The sequence below is a fragment of the Oncorhynchus tshawytscha genome, linkage group LG21 (genome assembly GCF_018296145.1).
Source record: "Oncorhynchus tshawytscha isolate Ot180627B linkage group LG21, Otsh_v2.0, whole genome shotgun sequence".
Classification (NCBI taxonomy): Eukaryota; Metazoa; Chordata; class Actinopteri; order Salmoniformes; family Salmonidae; genus Oncorhynchus; species Oncorhynchus tshawytscha.
The window spans coordinates 11,733,864-11,754,481 of record NC_056449.1 but is presented as its reverse complement, the minus strand read 5'-3'; the positions used below and the strand labels follow the sequence as shown (position 1 = coordinate 11,754,481).

Below are 20,618 nucleotides of genomic sequence, written 5' to 3'. Positions count from 1 at the left end.
GACAAACAACAAACCCAACATAGAAACACAAAACATAGAATGCCCACTCAGCTCATGTCCTGACCAACACTAAAACAAAGAAAACACAAAAGAACTATGGTCAGAACGTGACAGTATGTCGCAAGTCGCAACTTTACAGGAGAGCCGTATGAACGTAATTTATTTTATTTTTATCAAAATTAGTTTTTTGGAAGAAAGTTTTTTCTAAAGATCTGAAACCAAAAAGGATTCTACTATGGGAACAAAATAACCCTTTTGGAACCTTTTTTTCTAAGTTTGTAAGATATTGTATAAGAATACACCAGAGTTGTTAGTGACTACCCATCCCGCATGCGGGAGCGTAATCATCAACTGACACTAATTAGCATAACGCAACGGACAGAAATGTTCCTAGAAAATATTCCTATTCATGAAAATCACAAATGAAATATATTGAGACACAGCTTAGCCTTTTGTTAATCACCCTGTCATCTCAGATTTTCAAAATATGCTTTACAGCCAAAGCTAGACAAGCATTTGTGTAAGTTTATCGATAGCCTAGCATAGCATTTTGTCCAGCTAGCAGCAGGTAACTTGGTCACGGAAATCAGAAAAGCAATCAAATGAAATCGTTTACCTTTGATGAGCTTCGGATGTTTTCACTCACGAGACTCCCAGCTAGATAGCAAATGTTCCTTATTTCCAAAAATATTATTTTTGTAAGCGAAATAGCTCCGTTTGTTCTTCACTTTGGCTGAGAAATCGCCCGGAAATTGCAGTCACGAAAACGCCAAAAATATTCCAAATTAGCTCCATAATATCGACAGAAACATGGCAAACGTTGTTTATAATCAATCCTCAAGGTGTTTTTCAAATATCTATTCGATAATATATCCGTCGGGACAATTTGTTTTTCAGTAGGACCGATTGGAATAATAGCTACCTCTGTATTTTACCCAAGAGTCACTCTGGGAGCCATCAGGTGACCACTTGCGCAATGTCGCCGCTTACGGGTATACTTCAACATAAATGCGTAAAACTACGTCACAATGCTGTAGACACCTTCGGGAATACGGAGAAAGAGTAATCTGGTTGATAGCCCATTTACTGCTCAATAGGGACGCATTGGAACGCAGCGCTTTCAAAACATGAGGCACTTCCGGATTGGATTTTTCTCAGGCTTTCGCCTGCAACATCAGTTGTGTTTTCTATCCTAAGCCGTCAATTATATGCATATTCTAGCATCTTGTCCTGACAAAATATCCCATTTACTACGGGAACGTTATTTTTCCAAAAATGAAAATACTACCCCCTAGTCACAAAAGGTTTTAATGAAATCAAATAAAGAAAAAGTATTTTAAAAGGTTGGTGTTGAAGTTATGGTTTCAGTTGGGCCTTAGACATCAGGTTATGAGGGAAACACACAGAAACACACCATTCACAGTGCTCATTGCATGCCAGATAGTTACACAGCCCTGGGGAGTTAGACAGATGCGTTACCCAGCTCTGAGGCATCACCCTGGGGCAAAGCTGCTGTGAGGGTGGCCCTGGGGGATCTGGAGGTCCATCAACAGAGAGTCATGGGAGTATAATCTATCATTTCAGATTTTAATGGGAAAACTGCAGAATCAAAGCGAAGAAGGTGAAGAGCCAGGTCAAGGCCTCTGGATTCAGCCACTTATCAAACACAGCAGCCCACTGTCAGCATTTATGTGTCAGTCGCGTGTGGGTATCTTTGTGTGTTTGTGTGTGTGTGTGTGTGTGTGTGTATGTGTGAGAGTCTTTCAACACCTTTTTCATTGCTATTTATTGCCATGTATGAGTAACCCTCTTTGTTTGTCTCCATTGCTGTTCCGATTCTCTTCTGCGCCTTTGTTAAACTGTATTCTTGAAAGTGTTGTTGTGTAGAGTGGAGGAGGGTTGGAGGTGACAGGGCAGGGGGACTGGGGAGAGGAGGACACTGTAACCCTGGATTAAAATATAGCCAGAAAAAGGATGGTCTCTCATTCCGAATAGCAGTTTACAGGGGCTGTGCAACGATCGAAGAGGAGGAAGCCACGGGCTCCGATGAGGATCTGGGTTTGTCTCGTGGCAGTGGCGTGTGTAAATGGTTCAGCGTCCGGATTTGTTTCGGGTTCCTGTCGATGACCAACCGAGATGGGAAACTGCTCGAGGAGAATGTCGATGTATTTGTTCAAGCTTACGTAGCCTGAAGGAGGGCGAGGCGGTGGAGTTCACCTTCAAGAAGTCGTCTAAAGGCCCAGAGTCTGTCACGGTGACAGGCCAGGTTGAGCACAGTGTTAAGGCTGTGAGAAGACACCTAAGGGGCAACAGAAACAACGCTCCAATGGGGACAGGTGCTACAACTGTGGAAGACCTGACCACCATGCCAAAGAATGCCAGCTACCTCGTCAGCCCAAAAAGTGCCATTTCTGCCAGGGCATCAGCCACATTGTGGCCAACTGTCCAGTCATAGCACAGCAGTCCTCCCCTGGCTCTCAGGGAATAGCATCATCACTGAGGGAGGAGAAAGAGGAGCAGAGCCACGCCCCCTCGCTCCACAAGGGAGTTCTGATTGATCCATTCAGGGATTCAGCCAATCACAAGGTTTCATTGTCATGCTGCTGCTGGAGCTACATGAGGCTGACTTTATTTATCGAACAAACGGCAAGAAAATTTTACTTTTATTGATGCTATAGTTGCGATTGAGAGTTAGCTCTGTGTTTTAATGCACAGAGAGACACATCTATCCACCTTCTTTGCAACTCAACTACTTTTAAGTAATTTATTTTCTGTCTATGAAGTTAATATTTCTGTGTTAGATAAAGAAGTATATTAGCTTACACCTGAAACAATCAAATCTCACTGTGTTTACAAACTGCAATAAGCCTTGTAATGTCCGTTTTTACCACTGTACCTACACTTGAAGTCGTAGGTTTACATACACCTTAGCCAAATACATTTAAACTCAGTTTTTCACAGTTCCTGACATTTAATCCAGGTAAAAATGCTATGTCTTAGGTCAGTTAGGATCAGCACTTTATTTTAAGAATGTGAAATGTCAGAATAATAGTAGAGAGAATTATTTATTCCATCTATTTTGTGAAGTCCACCAGTCCCTCCTGCAGCAAAGCACACCCACAACATGATGCTGCCACCCCCGTGCTTCACGGATGGGATGGTGTTCTTCGGGTTGCAAGCCTCTCCCTTTTTCCTCCAAACATAACGATGGTCATTATGGCCAAACAGTACTATTTTTGTTTCATCAGACCAGAGGACATTTCTCCAAAAAGTACGATATTTGTCCCCATGTGCAGTTGCAAACCGTAGTCTGGCTTTTTTATGCCGATTTTGGAGCAGTGGCTTCTTCCTTGCTGAACGGCCTTACAGGTTATATCGATATACAACTCGTTTTACTGTGGATATAGATACTTTTGTACCTGTTTCCCCTCGAGCATCTTCACAAGGTCCTTTGCTGTTGTTCTGGAATTGATTTGCACTTTTTGCACCAAATTACGTTAATCTCTAGGAGACAGAACGCGTCTCCTTCCTGAGCGGTACGATGGCTGCGTGGTCCAATGGTGTTTTTACTTGCGTACTATTGTTTGTACAGATGAAGGTGGTACCTTCATGAATTTGGAAATTGCTCCCAAGGATGAACCAGACTTGTGGATGGCTACAATTATTTTTCTGAGGTCTTGGCTGATTTCTTTGGATTTTCCCATGATGTCAAGCAAAGAGGCACTGAGTTTGAAGGTAGGCCTTGAAATAGATCCACAGGTACACCTCCAATTGACTCAAATGACGTCAATTAGCCTATCAGAAGGTTCTAACGGCATGACATAATTTTCTGGAATTTTCCAAGCTGTTTCAGGGCGTGGTCAACTTAGTGTATGTGAACTTCTGACCCACTGGAATTGTGATACAGTGAATTACAAGTGAAATAATCTGTCTGTAAACAATTGTTGGAAAAATTACTTTTGTCATGCACAAAGTCGATGTCCTAACCGACTTGCCAAAACTGTAGTTTGTTAACAAGACATTTGTGGAGTGATGGAAAAAAAATGTTTTAATGACTCCAACCTAATTGTACGTAAACTTCCGACCTCAACTGTATGTGCACTGCTAACTTTATTTCCCCTACTGCAGCTAAATCAGAGCTAGCCTATGTTGATTGTACTGGAGACGATCACAAGTGTTTTACCCAAAACATTATGTTAGAAGAAGGTCAAGAAAATACAATCATACAAGTGAATGTACAGAAATAGATTGTTTCTTGTTCAAAAAAAGAGTGTCTTTCAGCTTATTGAAATGTTCTTTGGGTATTATAAGTCATTGTGCATTTCCTCAGCCAAGTGAATGTTTTAACCCTTTCTGTTGTATGAATGTAGGTACACCATGGTTGACCATAGGACTCTGTACAATGCAGTTTGTCGTAAGTGCTATAGCCTGGCCATTTGTCTCATTGGTGTTTGGATGTTGCCTCCTCACATTGCATTTTACAAAGCGTTGACTCTGGGCTAAATGTGAGACCAGTGTTGATTGTATGACAGACAGTGTCTTCCTGTCTGTCCCATAGCTTTTACTATGGATGTAGACATGGCTTTCTAACGTATACTACATATTAAGGGTGTTCTCATACCCTGCCCGATACATTAGCTGTTTATCATCGTATCAATGAACTCGGAAACTATTTAGAATCAAATGTGCTTTCTTGGATGTAGCTGTGTTCTTTTTTTCTTCTTCAAGGACATATTTTCATGATTGAGTGCAATGATAAAGGGACTCAAGTGTTAAGATGGTTCTAAGTTTAGTCCTCATTCCTTCTTTAAAGTAATGGCTGGAATATTTTAAACCACTTAAATGGATGTAGTTATTATCTTTTTTATATTGATTATTTATTCATTGTCTTAATTCTCTAAACCTCTAGTTGATACAGTATTACAATTTATAGCTAATTTCTGTTTAAACTGAAACTGGCTTTGGTTCTGGGCTCTTTGGAGCTTCATGGTGATATTTAGCAAAGTGCTTTACTTTTCAGTGTCTCTTTCAATGGGCTTCATTTTCAGTTGACTTCGTAATATTTTGTCCGTAAAGCATTGTGACAATACTCTGCACTAATCATGTGTAGGAGTATGGGCATTTCTCAAAGATACTTAATTGCTCATTGATCCTTATGACTGCAGCTAGGGTTTAGTTTCTCTGAAATCCTCATGTTGAACTCAGGGAATCCCCTTTAAAGAGGAGCTACTTTGGAAGGAGTGGTAAAGTGTTTTATGTGTGTACCCATAGCCTATAGGCTGGGTTGACAGAAAAGCCATGCAGATCATTGATTGCCAAAAGAGCCAAAAGGGCGATGGACTATTTACACGTTGCTATGACTTTACAGTAGTACAGCGAGCCATATTTAATGTTAGGGCTCCCGAGTGGTGCAGCGGTTTGAGGCACTACATCTCAGTGCTAGAGGCGTCACTACAGACCCTGGTTTGATTCCAGGCTGTATCATAACTGGCTGTGATCGGGAGTCCCATAGGGCGGTGCACAGTTGTCCGCGTTAGAGTTTGGCCGTGTTAGGCCGTCATTGTAAATAATAATTTGTTCTTAACTGACTTGCCTAGTTATATAAACGTTACATTAAAATTCCACACTACATTGTTGGATTTGAAGAACTCTAAGAACGTGCCGTTGTGCAGAAATGACATTTCATCTGAGTTACAATGACTATTCATGATCTTTGATCTGTATCTATTGTGTGCTTTTTAACCCTCTCTTCCCTTGTACTGCTCCCTGTATTTCTGAAGGTAATATTTTTGTCTCTTTGCACAGATAACTCTCTCTATCCAGAGCTGAAACTAGCCGTTTGTCGGTTCTGTGCATCCTGTTCTATCTCTGCGACCCTGCAATCTGTGAATTCTGACCCTTGCCAACATATCCAGTGCTCCTGGGCAGGGCATGGTGTGGGTGCCGGGCCGTAGGTGCCAAGCGGCCTACAATCTGGGGAGCTGTGCGGTGCTGTGCTGTGGTACAGGGGTGTAGGTGGAGCATTTGTGAATGGTGCTCAGCCATTCTCTTCCGGCACTGTGCTGCTCCCTGGCACTTCCTGGCCTTTGATGGAGCACAGCCAGCCGGTATGGTGCTTCTCTCTCTCTGACCCTGTGCAATGTGTCTCTCTCCCAGGCTTTCACAAACACAACCTCTGCTCCCAGAGAAGGATATAAAATGAATGAAAATGAGGCTATTTGCCTCTTTCGCTTTCCCTCTCTCCCCCTCTATCTATATCTTTCTTTCTCCCTCAGTCTCTCTCCGTTTTTCTCTCCATGAACCCTGTAAACTCATACCTTGGGTGGGTCTCCAAACATTGGGTAAACATTGCCTCCACATTGTAAACAAGACAGTTTGAACAACTCCTGTCAGGGAATGTATTATGAAAGATGGATGGTTCCTAACTATACTTATGTCTGACACTGACTACTACTAGAACTTTGATGGATGATGCAATATTGATTAATTTGAATACTGAAAATAACCCAGAGCTCATGAATATATGATGTAAAAGCCTGAGTTCACCAGCGAATATACCAGTGGGGCACCGTCAGGGCCCTATACGCCCCCAGAGAGGGCCTAAGTATAGATACAAATCTGTATATATTTTTATATATTATAATTTGTAATTTTGTTTTCATTGGTTTAATATTTTTATTGTCTTAATTGTAATTATCTTCCTATTGAATTTCTTTCGTTTGTGTTGGAAAAAGAAGGGCTAATATCCAAGAGAAATAAAACGTTTTTCTTTGGTAGTCTCTTGGTAGAAATAATCTAGCTGGGCTCAACGGTCATTGGCTAGGTCCTCAGGCTTTGAATAGACGGTGCCAGCCAACGTCATTGACGTTGACTTCAATTAGAGCAGCATTTTGGAATGACAGTAGAATCAACCAATCACAAATTGTCTTGTAATAGATGGGACAATTGTATGTAATTGGCCCTCTAGAGAGCCTTGAGGCACTAATTCAGAGCTAATTGCAAGCCTTATCTTGTTTTCTCAAGCTTGAGCCTAGCTAGCTGGCTATCTTTTTGCAGTGAGTGTATGTAGCGACGGCAGTGGCAACTGCAGAGAGAGTAATCGAGGACGATGTGGTGACTAAATTGTTAACATCGCCCTTTTCAAGACTAACTTTTAATGAAAATTTCAATCTTGTACATACCTGGAGACCAACTCCTGCACTGCCTGATTTGGTGCCACGAGGAAAGAGTTTTGAAAGGCATTTTCAAGTGAATAATTATGAGCGCTATCCGTGGATAACGTGCTGTGAGCTGACAAAAAAAGCTTTACTCTTGGAATTGCCTACTCTTCAGCACAGATAATAGCTCAAGCTGGACAACTGGTTTCAAAGATGTAGCCTGTTTGACAGTCAGCACTTCGACACCAAAACTCAACTTCACACCTGCGAGCTACAGTGAGTTTAAAATATTTGGTGAAACAAGACTTGACCTTCTTCTTAACGAGCAGTGGCGGAATGAGACACTTTCTCACAATGATGAAGTCAGACACAACAGGGAGATTCTAAAGTGCCTTATTCCATACGGTTGTGTTTTTAGGCAAGCAAGAATTCGCATTCAGAGGACACGTGGAGGGTAAAGAATCAGCTCATAGGGAAACTGCTTGGAAATACTGGAATGCTTGGCTGAGTATGACAGCACGTTAAACTGCCATTTGGCTACGGCTACCGTGTTCACAGGCACTTCCAGCAAAATCCCAAATGACCTGGTACACGCGGTTGCGAATGTAATGACAGGAAAATCCCCTTTGTAACCATCGTGGTTGGCGAGACGACAGACATCGGCAATGTAGCCCAAAAGTCTTATGTGTTTGCGTTACACTACCAATGCTGGTGTGAAGGAAAGGTTTTTCAAATTTGAGGATGTTTGTAACTGAGAAAAAAACGAGCAGAAGCGGTTGCTGCCCGAATTATCATCTTTTTAGAGGAGTGTGAATGCTCGGCCAAAGTTGTGGCACAGTGTTACGATGGAGCCGCAGTCATGGCCTCTGGTATAAATGGAGTACAAGCCAACGTGAAAGAAACTATCCTGCAAGCTCTGTTCATTCATTGCTATGTGCACAGTCTTAATCTGGTGATGTCACAAGGTGCTGGTAAAGTAAAAGAATGCAATAATTTTTTTCTCATCTTGGTGGCCTAGCAGCGTTTGTCTCAAGATCTGTCAAACGAAGAAAACTACTGGATGAAATATGCCATCAAAGACTATCCAGAGTGGCGCCAACACCATGGAACTTCTCCTCACGCTTAGTTTGCACTGTGTATGAAAAAACGGAGGAACTCATGGATCTCTATGAATACATAGGGTGCCATCACGATGCCTTTGATGAAGACATAGGTCACAGCGCAGATGGACACTTGGTGCACGTAACAAGCTTCGAGTTCTGCTTCCTGCTATCGGCGATCTACTGCATGTTTGCGTACTCCGACGTGCTGTTTGGGATACATCAGAACAGGGAGTTTGACATGCAGTTCTGCTTGTCCAGGGTGGACAACTTCTGCAACACCACAGAGAGGGAAAAAGGAGCATTCGATTTCACCTACGAGGACACATGTGCAAGGAGACGTTCGTGGCCAGTACCAACAGCTACACAGTGTGATCACCGTCAACATTGTCACTCAGCTAAGGAACAGGTTCAATAACCATGAAATGCTCATGTTCCTTTCCCTCCTTGACCCACAAAAGTTCCCAAGAGATAGGGAAACACCAAACTTTCCAAACGCTCCACTTTCTTCAGCAGAAAAGACTAATTGATAGTATGCGCCAATTGTATCTGCATACCTGTATAGTTTTGACCATTCCGGTGTCCACTGCATCAGTAGAAAGAACCATTTCTGTACTAAAAAGGATACAGACATATTCCAGGAACACCAGTGGACAGGCCCGACTGTCAGCCCTGGCTTTAATCACAATCGAAAAATAACTTATTTTGGATTTAAAATCAAAAGACAACCTGTCATTGCCCATTTCATAAAGAAGGACAGAAGAATAGACTTCGGTTTTAAATGATAATCATAATGGTGAAGGGACTTTTTGTTTTAATCTAGAGCTTGATTTTTTGTTGCTATATCGTTCATATCATTTTGAATATAATGTGTCAAATATTATTTCAACTTTAGATCACTGGTTGTGTGGTAAAAACAAAGGTAATGACGTTTCGTGTTGTGATGCTTTTTTTTTATTGTTGCATGCTGGAGATAGAACATCGACTACACCGCAACCTTTTTCTCTCTGGCAGCATATACTGTCCGTGGTCTTGAAACAATGTGAGTAGTTGTGTGGTTGAATTTATTCCGCCACTATTTGAGTGACTGTTTGTTTTAGCAAATGCGTCTTTGAAACGACGCAACTGTATTTTCTTCAAAAGTGCTTCCTGCTATTGATTTTTGCAACCGTTGTGTACGTGTGCTGCTTCTGCGAGCCACAGCCAAGGCGTGGCTTAGGACCGTTTGACTCTGTCATCAAAGAATTGCAGGTCTGCAAAAGAAAAGTCTCAAGTCATGCTCTGTATACACAGGCATCCAAGTTCCCTATCTATACGTATGAAGTCAGATATTTTTCCTCAACTGAGGGCCTAGCTCTAATAGTCACGGTTCGCCACTGGAATATACAGCAATATACATGGCTCACTCGGGATATGTTATCAGAGTCGGTACAGCCACCTGGTTTCTTCACGCATCACACCAACAAAAACAAACATAGCTCTGGTAAGAAGAAGCGCGGGGGTGTATGCCTTATGATTAACGAGTTGTGGTGTGATCATAACAACATACAGGAACTCAAGTCCTTTTGTTCACCTGACCTAGGATTTCTTACAATCAAATGCTGTCCGCATTATCTACCAAGAGAATTCTCTTAGATTATAATCACAGTCGTGTATATTCCCCCCCAAGCAAACACCTTGACGGCCCTGAAAAACTTAATTGGACTATGTAAACTGGAAACCACATATCCCGAGGCTGCATTTATTGTAGCTGGGGATTTTAACAAGGCTAATCTGAAATCAAGGCTCAGCATATCGAATGCGTAACCCAGGCTGGAAAAAACCTGGATCATTGTTACTCTAACTTCCACGACGCATACAAATCCCTCCCCCGCCAAATCTGACCACGACTCCATTTTGTTGCTCCCAGCCTGTAGACAGAAACTAAAACAGGAAACGCCGTGCTCAGGTCTGTTCAACGCTGGTCCGACCAATCTGATTCCACGCTTCAAGATTGCTTTGATCACGTGGACTGGGATATGTTCCGGATAGCGTTGAACAACAACATTTAAAACATTTTTTTTTTTACTTTACCCCTTTTTCTCCCCAATTTCATAGTGTCCAATTGTTGTAGTAGCTACTATCTTGACTCATCGCCACAACTCCCATACGGGCTCGGGAGAGACTAAGGTTGAAAGTCATGCGTCCTCCGATACACAACCCAACCTAGTCGCACTGCTTCTTAACACAGCGCGCATCCAACCCGGAAGCCAGCCGCACCAATGTGTCGGAGGAAACACCCTGCACCTGGCAACCTTGGTTAGCGCGCACTGCGCCCAGCCCGCCACAGGAGTTGCTGGTGTGCGATGAGACAAGGACATCCCTACCGACCAAGCCCTCCCTAACCCGGACGATGCTAGGCCAATTGTGCGTCGCCCAACGGACCTTCCGGTCACAGCCGGTTATGACAGAGCCTGGGCGTGAACCCAGGGTCTCTGATGGCACAGCTGGCGCTGCAGTACAGCGCCCTTAACCACTGTGCCCCCTGGGAGGCCTTGAACAACAACATTGATATATGCTGATTCAGTGTGTAAGTTTATTAGCAAGTGCATCGGTGATGTTGTACCCACGGCGACTATTAAAATCTTCCCCAACTAGAAACCGTGGATTGATGGCAGCATACGCGCAAAACTGAAAGTGCGAACCAGCTATTCCCTCTACAAGGCAATCAAACAAGCTAAGCGTCAGTATAGAGATAAAGTAGAGTCGCAATTCAATGGCTCAGACATGAGAGGTATGTGGCAGGGTCTACAGTCAATCATGGACTACAAAAAGAAAACCAGCCCCATCGTGGACCTCAATGTCTTGCTCCCAGACAAACTAAACAGCTTCTTTGCTCGCTTTGAGGACAATATACTACCACCGACACGGCCAGCAACCAAAAACTGCGGGATCTCCTTCACTGCAGCCAACGTGAGTAAAACATTTAAACGTGTTAACAATCCGCAAGGCTGCAGGCCCAGACGGCATCCCTAGCCGTGTCCTCTGAGCATGCGCAGACCAGCTGGCTAGTGTGTTTACGGACATATTCAATCAATCCCTATCCCAGTCTGCTGTTCTCACATGCTTCAAGAGGGCCACCATTGTTCCTGTTCCCAAGAAAGCTAAGGTAACTGAGCTAAACGACTATCGCCCCATAGCACTCACTTCCGTCATCATGAAGTGCTTTCACCTCAACCCTACCTGACACCCTAGACCCACTCCAATTTGCTTACCGCCCCAAAAGGTCCACAGACGACGTAGTCGCCATCACACTGCGCAAACATGTATGGCAATTTAGCTAGTTAGCTTGCACTTGCTAGCTAATTTGTCCTATTTAGCTAGCTTGCTGTTGCTAGATAATTTGTCCTGGGATATAAACATTGAGTTGTTATTTTACCTGAAATGCACAAGGTCTTCTACTCTGACAATTAATCCACACATAAAACGGCTAACCGAATCGTTTCTAGTCATCTCTCCTCCTTCCAGGCTTTTTCATCTTTAAACTTATATGGTGATAGGCATCTAAACGTTCATAGTATTACCACGACTACCGGCAACAGTTTGTCTTTCAATCACCCACGTGGGTATAACCAATGAGGAGATGGAACGTGGGTACCTGCTTCTAAAAACCAATGAGAAGATGGGAGAGGCAGGTGTTGCAGCGCAATCTGCGTCAGAAATAGAAAGGAGTTCTATTTTAGCCCTTGGCATCGCAGACGCTCGTTGGTGCACGCGAGCAGTGTGGGTGCAATAATTGAATAACATGGATTTCTACATTTATTTTGCGATGCTCACGCGGCGTGTATGGTCTGGTCAGCATGTAATTGAGGTGTATATTAATCTCACATTCCAGTGTTCGAACACGTAAACAAGGCTGCATGTGATTTCTCTACTCTGTGCAGCCAATGGCAATGTCAGCTTTAGGTATCATTCCAAGAGCCACTTATGGATTTGTCAACTCTAACTCAGTTCCATTCCATGTTAATGTATTGCCATTTGTAAATATGAGTACTGTACATACATTGGAATATCTCTTACCCTGACCATGAAATTGTTATTTGTCACCTCTGACACTTACTATGTTCTTGAACAGATTACTATCTAGTCGAAACCACTCTAGGGGTTAAAAACTTTTCTGAGGTCAGATCTTAGCTATTGGAATGGCACTTATCTAGCAATATCCTCCAGTTGAAATACCATAGTAAATATTAGCAATTCATTCAACTCTGTCATAACATAAAACTCAAATGAATAAGCTTTGAAGACATATCTTATCAGAGTGAGAGATTACTTTTCTCTCTCTGGGAGGTTCACTAAGCAAAGCACACCTTCCCTCACTCTCCCTTCAACCCATTTCCTCTGAGCCTGAGTGGCTTTTCAGCCGTCGCAGGGTTAAAATATGTGTAATACCCGGGGACCAAACACATGGTCGGAAAGGAGGCCACTTTATTTTTCTTACTTCCCTGACCTGTCTGGATTTGATCCCCTGAGCTATCGTTTCTAGACCTTGCCATTTATTTTACTTTCATCTACAAATGGCACTGTTCATTTCCCCCAAGATAATCAGGTTGCAAATTATTTCAGACAAATGTAGCACTTCAGGAAATAGCAGGAATTATTTTCTGAAAGGTTAAGCAAAAATATTATATTTCACATTTCAGGGACACATACTTCCATAAGGACGAAGCTTTCGCTTAATTTAGCATGGATTATGTATAGCAACCCAGAACATTAATCGAAACAATGTGCATTTTTCGGAAATGTGAACAAATAACAGGAAGCCATTTTGAGAATATGGGGTTCATGATTGAGTCAATGAATGAAGAAGGCCTTTCTTGGTCAGTCTTTCTGCTGGCATGTAGTCTAGTCCTTAATGCAGCGGTCTGGCTGTCATAGACAGGGCCTGAAGGAAGTGCTTGATACTGTCAGCCGGTGTTTGGCTCCGACTGGGCGATGGAAAATCTATGTCAGTTTGGATTCCCGGCGCTCCGGATAGGGCTTTGGCCACAGCAGGATCCTTCCCGCTTGAGCCTGAAAAGACCTGGCGTCTTCCATTTCGCCGAAGCTCCCTGGCTGTCTCCAAGGAAACCAGGAATTCTGCAGGAATAGTAGACCACCAGGGGTGGAATGAGGACTGACATATCCTGCTCAATTAGAAGGACTGTTACTTTAATGACATTTTACTGAAGTAGAAGTACAATGACTGATTACTAAAACAATTATCAAAAAAGTACAAGTACTTGGAAAACTACTCAATTACAGTAATGAGAGAAGTTGTAATTAGTTACTTCAAACCTCTGAAGACCAGGAAGGTTGGGAATATTAAGGGAAAAGAAAAACATGGTCTCTCATTTCAGATCATCAAGTTTTCTTAGGGGCTCCTGAGTGGCGCAGATATCTAAGGCACTGCATCTCAGTACTAGAGGGGTCACTACAGATCTTGGTTCGATTCCAGGCTGTATCACAACTGGCCATTATTGGGTGTCCCATAGAGCAGCACACAATTGCCCATCGTCGTCTGTGTTTGACCATGATAGGCTGTCATTGTAAATAAGAATTTGTTCTTAACTGACTTGGCTAGTTAAAAAGTAGCATATATAATTTATTTTTAAATGACAAATATACAGTTGAATGCGGAAGTTTACACACACTCTTGTGCCCGTTTCCTCCAGCATCTTCACAAGGTCCTTTGCTGCTGTTCTGGGATTGATTTGCACTTTCCGCACCAAAGTACGTTCACCTCTAGGAGACAGAATGCGTCTCCTTCCTGAGTGGTATGGCGGCTGCGTGGTCCCATGGTGTTTATACTTCCGTACTATTGTTTGTACAGATGAACGTGGTACCTTCATGAGTTTGGAAATTGCTCCCAAGAATGAAACAGACTTGTGGAGGTCTACAATTTTTTTCTGAAGACTTGATTGATTTCTTTGGATTTTCCCATGATGTCAAGCAAAGAGGCACTGAGTTTGAAGGTAGGCCTTGAAATAGATCCACAGGTACACCTCCAATTGACTCAAATTATGTCAATTATTTTCCAAGCTGTTTCAAAGTACAGTCAACTTAGTGTATGTAAACTTCTGACCCACTGGAATTGTGAGACAGTGAATTATCAGTGAAATAATCTGTCTGTAAACAATTGTTGGAAATATTATTTGTGTTATGCACAAAGTAGATGTCCTAACCGACTTGCCAAAACTAGAGTTTGTTAACAAGAGATTTGTGGAGTGGTTGAAAAACGAGTTTTAATGACACCAACCTAAGTGTATGTAAACTTCCAACTTCAACTGTCGTCATTATCATCAATCTCAACATAAAGATAATCACTTATGAGCCAGCCTCTTCCTAGTATTCCTCCTCATCATCCATACCACCAGCACAACCACCAGCACAACTTACACCCTAATCTGCATCACAACAACTCTGGCCCCTCTAAAACTTTTGTTTGTTTAAAAATTTGAAGAGGCTGTTTCCCTTTGACCGTAATGTATCGCTACATTCGCCCCCACTGCATTGGCTTAATGTGCACTTAGTATGCAGGCAAGGGCCTCATTAAAATGCAAAGTGCGTTCTGGGAAAACTAGCTCATCTGTAAACACGGAACTGTGATTTTCTCCGACCGAGCCCGAGCAAAACGGAAGCAGGCGGCTCCTCTCCCTCTCTCCCTCTTTCCTTGGTGCTCCATGGAAGGATGTCTCAATCCAGAGGGGCCGGAACTCGATCGGACACAGCAAGGCCTCTAAATTATGCAGGCTGGAACAGTGAGGTATTGTTGCACTTTTAGCAGGGACTAATCTCTCCTCTTATGTGTTTTCCCCTCTTTGTTTTTTTACTTATTTACGGAGTGCGATCCCTCTCTCTGCTTTGTCCCACGATGTTAAATATTTAGAAGATGCTGTCGTGTCGAATGCCTCTCACCCCTGGTTGTGCTACCGGTCTGGGCTGATGGTAATGGAATGAGAGCAGCGCATTTAGAGAAACACAAAGTGTTTGCTTAGTGATTTAATAAAACAAAGAGGTATTAGAATGTGATCCGGACCAGTCTGTCACTTAGGGAGTGTGTCTCAAAGCCTACTTTGATGCTCTCCTACGGAATGCTTTGTTCACTGCAACTACCGACCTAGGCGGTTCAATGTAATTTGGAGATGCAACGTGTGTTTTCAGTGAACTACACATGAATCTATGTTTTGCTCTTTGATGTCCATCAGGTTCATATGAGGAAAATTAGATACAATGAAAAATAAATGGATCCAATACAGGAAAACCAAGTCAGGAAAAATTGAAAACATATAAAAAAACAAATCAATCAGACCAATAAACAGCATGTTTTGATGTTCTTGTAGCATGAATTCCTGAGGTGCTTCAGTAAACAGCCCTACTCAGTAGCCACTTCAACATCCGCAAGTAGTTTACCATGGAATCAATCGCCTCTTCTTTCTACTGTAGCTGTTGAGAGATGAATGAATATAATTTTGTGAATTTTCCAGTAACTATGGCTTTCCATATCTGTAAAAAAAATATCCCTACAAAATGCATTACCCTGTCTGGTGCCATTGGGCAGATTGTCAAATATTATAAAGTATATATTAAAAATTCTGTGTGACGTCTCATGTGTAGACACTGTGCCTGCTCATGCAAATAAATTCATGAATATTTAACAGAGATGCAAATGAGTACACATGACAAGCAAGGCTTTTAGCTTGGAATTTAATTATAAGTGTAGTCACTTGCAAATGAGTTTACTTTTTCCCTTTCCTTTTCTTTCTTTCACTCCTTTTCCATTCACAATATTCCCTATAACCAATTATGTTCCCCATGTTATGAATTCCAATATCTCTGGTGTGACAGGAGGAGGAAAATACTTCTCTATTCCAAATACACATCTCGTATTTTATGCAACAAAGTTGCTCTCGTTTGTGGCAGAGAGAGAAGCAACTGAGATGGTAAACGGGGCCAATGCACCAGGTTTTATCGTGTGATGTTCTGATTGTCCAACTTCTAGGTTTCAACCTTCAGGGTGAGTGACTAACCATGATAAGAGATTGGTTAAGACGAGCGGCGAGTCCACTCTTTAAAAAAAAAAAAAAAAAAAAAAAAAAAAAACTCTCCCTCTTTTCTCTTTTTTTCTCCCGTGGCCTAGTTTGGTAGAGGCCCTTATAGGACGTGACTGTTCATTAGCACGTCTCAAATAAAGGTAACGCTGAAGGTTGGCCCTAACGCCAAGGTCAAGGACTTTTTAAAGTCTAGGCCAGCCTGCTCTCCCTTTGTAGCTCTTTCACCTCTTTAGTTTTTCCTTCTGTTCTGTTTTTTTATTCTCGATTCACAGGAAGGATGAGCCTCTTTCAGGCTGGAGAGATTGTGTTGTGTCTGTCTCGCATACAGACTTCACCAAGCTTGATATTTAGAGTTTCCAAAATCACACAGCTAGACACAGAGATGATAGCTCGGGAAAGGTGATTGTCCTGCAGGACTCATCTCATCCTAACACACCACACTGTATCTAGGTCTCCTTGCGGCAATTTAGGACCTTTCTAATCTCATATAGTATTTCAAGATTATAACATGAAGTAAACCTGATCTGAGTCTCTAAGACACTTTCAAATTACTCTGAGGTGTATATGACAGTGCTAGAGAGTCTGAAAGGGACGTTATACTGGAAAGTGAGACTTGTCAGAGACTCCAAAACGTATTCGACCCAATGGCAGCACTCATGGCCCTTGGAGTACACACCCGCAGCACTTTGTCTATGTGTCGGTACAGAGAGGAAGGGTTGTAAATAGCACTTCATCTAATTCTCCGTCGTTGAAAGGGCACGGAAATGGCTGCTTTATAGCAGGCAGGGTGAGAAATCTCCTCCTCGTCGATACTAATGCCGAGCCAGGCGGTTGAGGAAGAGGCCAGGGGCCAATCAATAGGAGACATATAAAGTATTTCAGATGGTTTCATGGGGTCTGTGTGAAGCGTCACTATTTATTTGAGTCTCTGTTGGAGAGAGACGGCAGAGTGAAGGAGGGGAGGAGTTGTTGAGGAAGACAAACTGGGGTGAACTTTACTGGGCGGAGAGGAGGTCAAAGAGACAGAGGAAAGGAAGAGAGGAGGCAGGACTGATTTAGTGGGCAGTGAAAATGTTTGGAATGAATCACAGAGTAAAGGACAATCAAGTAAATAATGCTTCAGGGAAGGGATTTGCCCATGAGCGCCACCATAACGCATGAGAGGTCATGAGGTCCAGAAAATGGTGTCTCTGTAATCAAACACCCAACAAACAGCAACCACTACAACCAAAATTGGATCACTAAGTCTCTATCCTTCCCATCTCCCCTCTCAAGCCCCCTCCCCTTCTCTACCCTGTTCCCTGTCCCACTCCCTCCTCGCCCATCTCTCAGGCCCTCTCCCCCTCTCAAGCCCCCTCCTCCTCTCTCGCCTCCCCTGTCCCCATTCCCCCTCTCCCATCTCTCAGGCCCTCTCCCCCTCTCAGGCCCCTTCCCCTCTCTCCCCTATCCCCTCTCCCCTCTCTCAAGCCCTCTCCCCCCTCTCAGGCCCAGAGCGCCTGTGGCTGTGTGTATGTGGCCGTGGGTTAATCATTCTCTCTGGTCTGCCTCTCTCTTTCTCTTTCTCTGCTGTAATTGGGTCAAGTGGAACCTTATAACACTCAAGTAGCAGGCTGACCTTATGTGGACCCATCTCCTCACCCCCTTTTCCCCTCATCATCATCCACAACCCTGCCTCCCTGCTCCTCATCATCCCCCTACCCGTGACCCTCGACCACAACCCTCACCTCCATATCCCATCTCTCCTCATCCCACAGCCCTTCTCCTTAGCCCTCCTGCCACTCTCCCTCTTCTCATCCCCTTTTCTGCCCTCATTCCTCACTCTAAAGGAGATGTGATGGAGGGAGAAGAGAGGAGCGAGAGGAGAAGGAATGAAACATTGACATGGGAAGCTCCTACAGTTTCTTTCATATCAAAGTCAGGATTCATTTGGCCCTGCTTGCCCAGGTCTGCACAAGTTTAGACAGGGGCCAGACCATCAATTAGAAAGTAATTGTGGAGCTAAAGTGTGTGTATTTTTGTGTGTTATATGAGTGTGTGTCTGTTTGGTTGGTGCCAGACAGAGAGAGAGGAAGCATTCCCCAGAACACACTTGCGGTTGGCCTTGGGTCAAGGGTTTTAACTCTGATTCTATATGGATTCGACCTACCGTATCTCATTCATTGCCATGAGGATAGACCACAACATACTGTCAGCCATTTTGTGGTAAGAGAGGAGCAGTCAGAAACACCTGGTTCAGACATCTCTGCCTGTAGATGGTCTCTGTCTCTTCCTGTCTGGGGTTGTACTGGCCATGCAACTAGACACATACACTGAGTGTAAAAAACATTAAGAGCACCTGGTTTTTGCATGACATAGACGTAGCAGGTGAATCCAGGTGAAAGCTATGATGCTTTAATGATGCCACTTGTTAAATCAATTTCAATCTGTGTAGATAAAGGGTAGGAGACAGGTTAAAGAAGGATTTTTAAGCCTTCAGTCAATTAAGACATGGATTGTGTCTGTGTGCCATTCAGAGGGTGAATGGGCAAGACAATAGATTTAAGTGCTTTTGAAAGGGGTATGGTAGTAGGTGCCAGGCGCACCGGTTTGTGTCAAGAACAGCAATGCTGATGGGTTATTTACGCTCAACAGTTTCCAGTGTGTATCAAGAATGGTCCACCACCCAAAGGCCATCCAGCCAACTTGACAAAATTGTGGTATCATTGGAGTCAACATGGGCCAGCATCCCTGTGGAATGCTTTTGACACCTTGTAGAATCCATGCCCCAACTAATTGAGGCTGTTTGGAGGGCAAAGGGGGGAGGGGTGCAACTCAATATTAGGAATGTGCTCTTGACATGTTGTACAATCAGTGTGGATCAGATGGTAGAGCATGGTGCTTGCAAAGATGTATGAACTACTGTAAGTTGCTCTGGATAAACACGTCTGCTGAATGACTACAATGTGCATGGTGTATTCTATGAAGGAGATACCATATGTAATGAACAATTAAAAATGGTATATTTCTGCATAGCCCAAATTCCCATAGTAGGGAAATGTCACAACAAACAGATAGTCATTTGATTTCTAATGACTAGTGATTCACTGGCGACAGTGTTCTTCTGGACTGTGACTCAGACTAGGCTGTGTGTCCAGCCAGCCGCTGACCTCAATCCTGGGCCAGCCTCTGTGCTACAGTCACAGTGTCAGCCCTGACCTAAATCTCTCTTCTATTCAATCTTTCTGACTTCCATTCTCTCTTTTATATTCTCTCTCGGCGTCGGTCTCCCTCTCCTATTCTCTCTTTTTTTCCTCTCTGTCTCTGCCACCCCTCGCTTTATCTCCTGCTTTCTAAGTGAAGTACTGTAGGAAAGCTGAATGTTCCCATCTGAGCGGGAATATTGGACTAATGGCGTCCGTGGCGTGGACACAGTGGTTCCTCTTCATGTCTCTAGTGTATTATCCTGACAGCTGGAAGACTAAGTTTGTCAGTCTCCTCTCTCTCTCTCACTCTCTCTCTCTCCCTCTCTCTCTCTCTCTCTTTCTCTCTCAATCTGTCTTTCTCCCACTCCCCTCTCTCTCTCTCTCTCTCTCTCTCTCTCTCTCTCAATCCGTCTTTCTCCCACTCCCCTCTCTCTCTCTCTCTCTCTCTCTCTCTCTCTCTCTCTCTCTCTCAATTCTTTCTCCCACTCCCCTCTCTCTCTCTCTCTCTCTCTCTCTCTCTCTCAATCCATCTTTCTCCCATCCCCCTTTCTCTCCTCTCTCTCTCTCTCTCTCTCTCTCTCTCTCTCTCTCTCTCTCTCTCTTTCTCCCAATCCCCTCTTTCTCCTCTCTCAATCCGTCTTTCTCCCACTCCCCTCTCTCTCTCTCTCTCTCTCTCTCTCTCTCTCTCTCTCTCTCTCAATCCGTCTTTCTCCCACTCCCCTCTCTCTCTCTCTCTCTCTCTCTCTCTCTCTCAATCCGTCTTTCTCCCACTCCCCTCTCTCTCTCTCTCTCTCTCTCTCTCTCTCAATCCGTCTTTCTCCCACCCCCCCTCTCTCTCTCTCTCTCTCTCTCTCTCTCAATCCGTCTTTCTCCCACTCTCTCTCTCTCTCTCTCTCAATCCGTCTTTCTCCCACTCCCCTCTCTCTCTCTCTCCCTCTCTCTCTCTCTCTCTCTCTCTCTCTCAATCTCCTTTCTCCCACTCCCTCTCTCTCTCTCTCTCTCTCTCTCTCTCTCTCTCTCTCTCAATCCGTCTCTCTCTCTCTCAATCCGTCTTTCTCTCCTCTCTCTCTCTCTCTCTCTCTCTCTCAATCCGTCTTTCTCCCACTC

At 43.5% G+C, this 20,618-nt stretch overlaps 1 pseudogene; it reads left to right on the top strand.

The window, feature by feature from the left end:
- The first annotated feature begins 976 nt into the window (after positions 1–976).
- LOC112220523 lies at positions 977–17,856 on the top strand (annotated as a pseudogene).
- Positions 17,857–20,618: the final 2,762 nt, after the last annotated feature.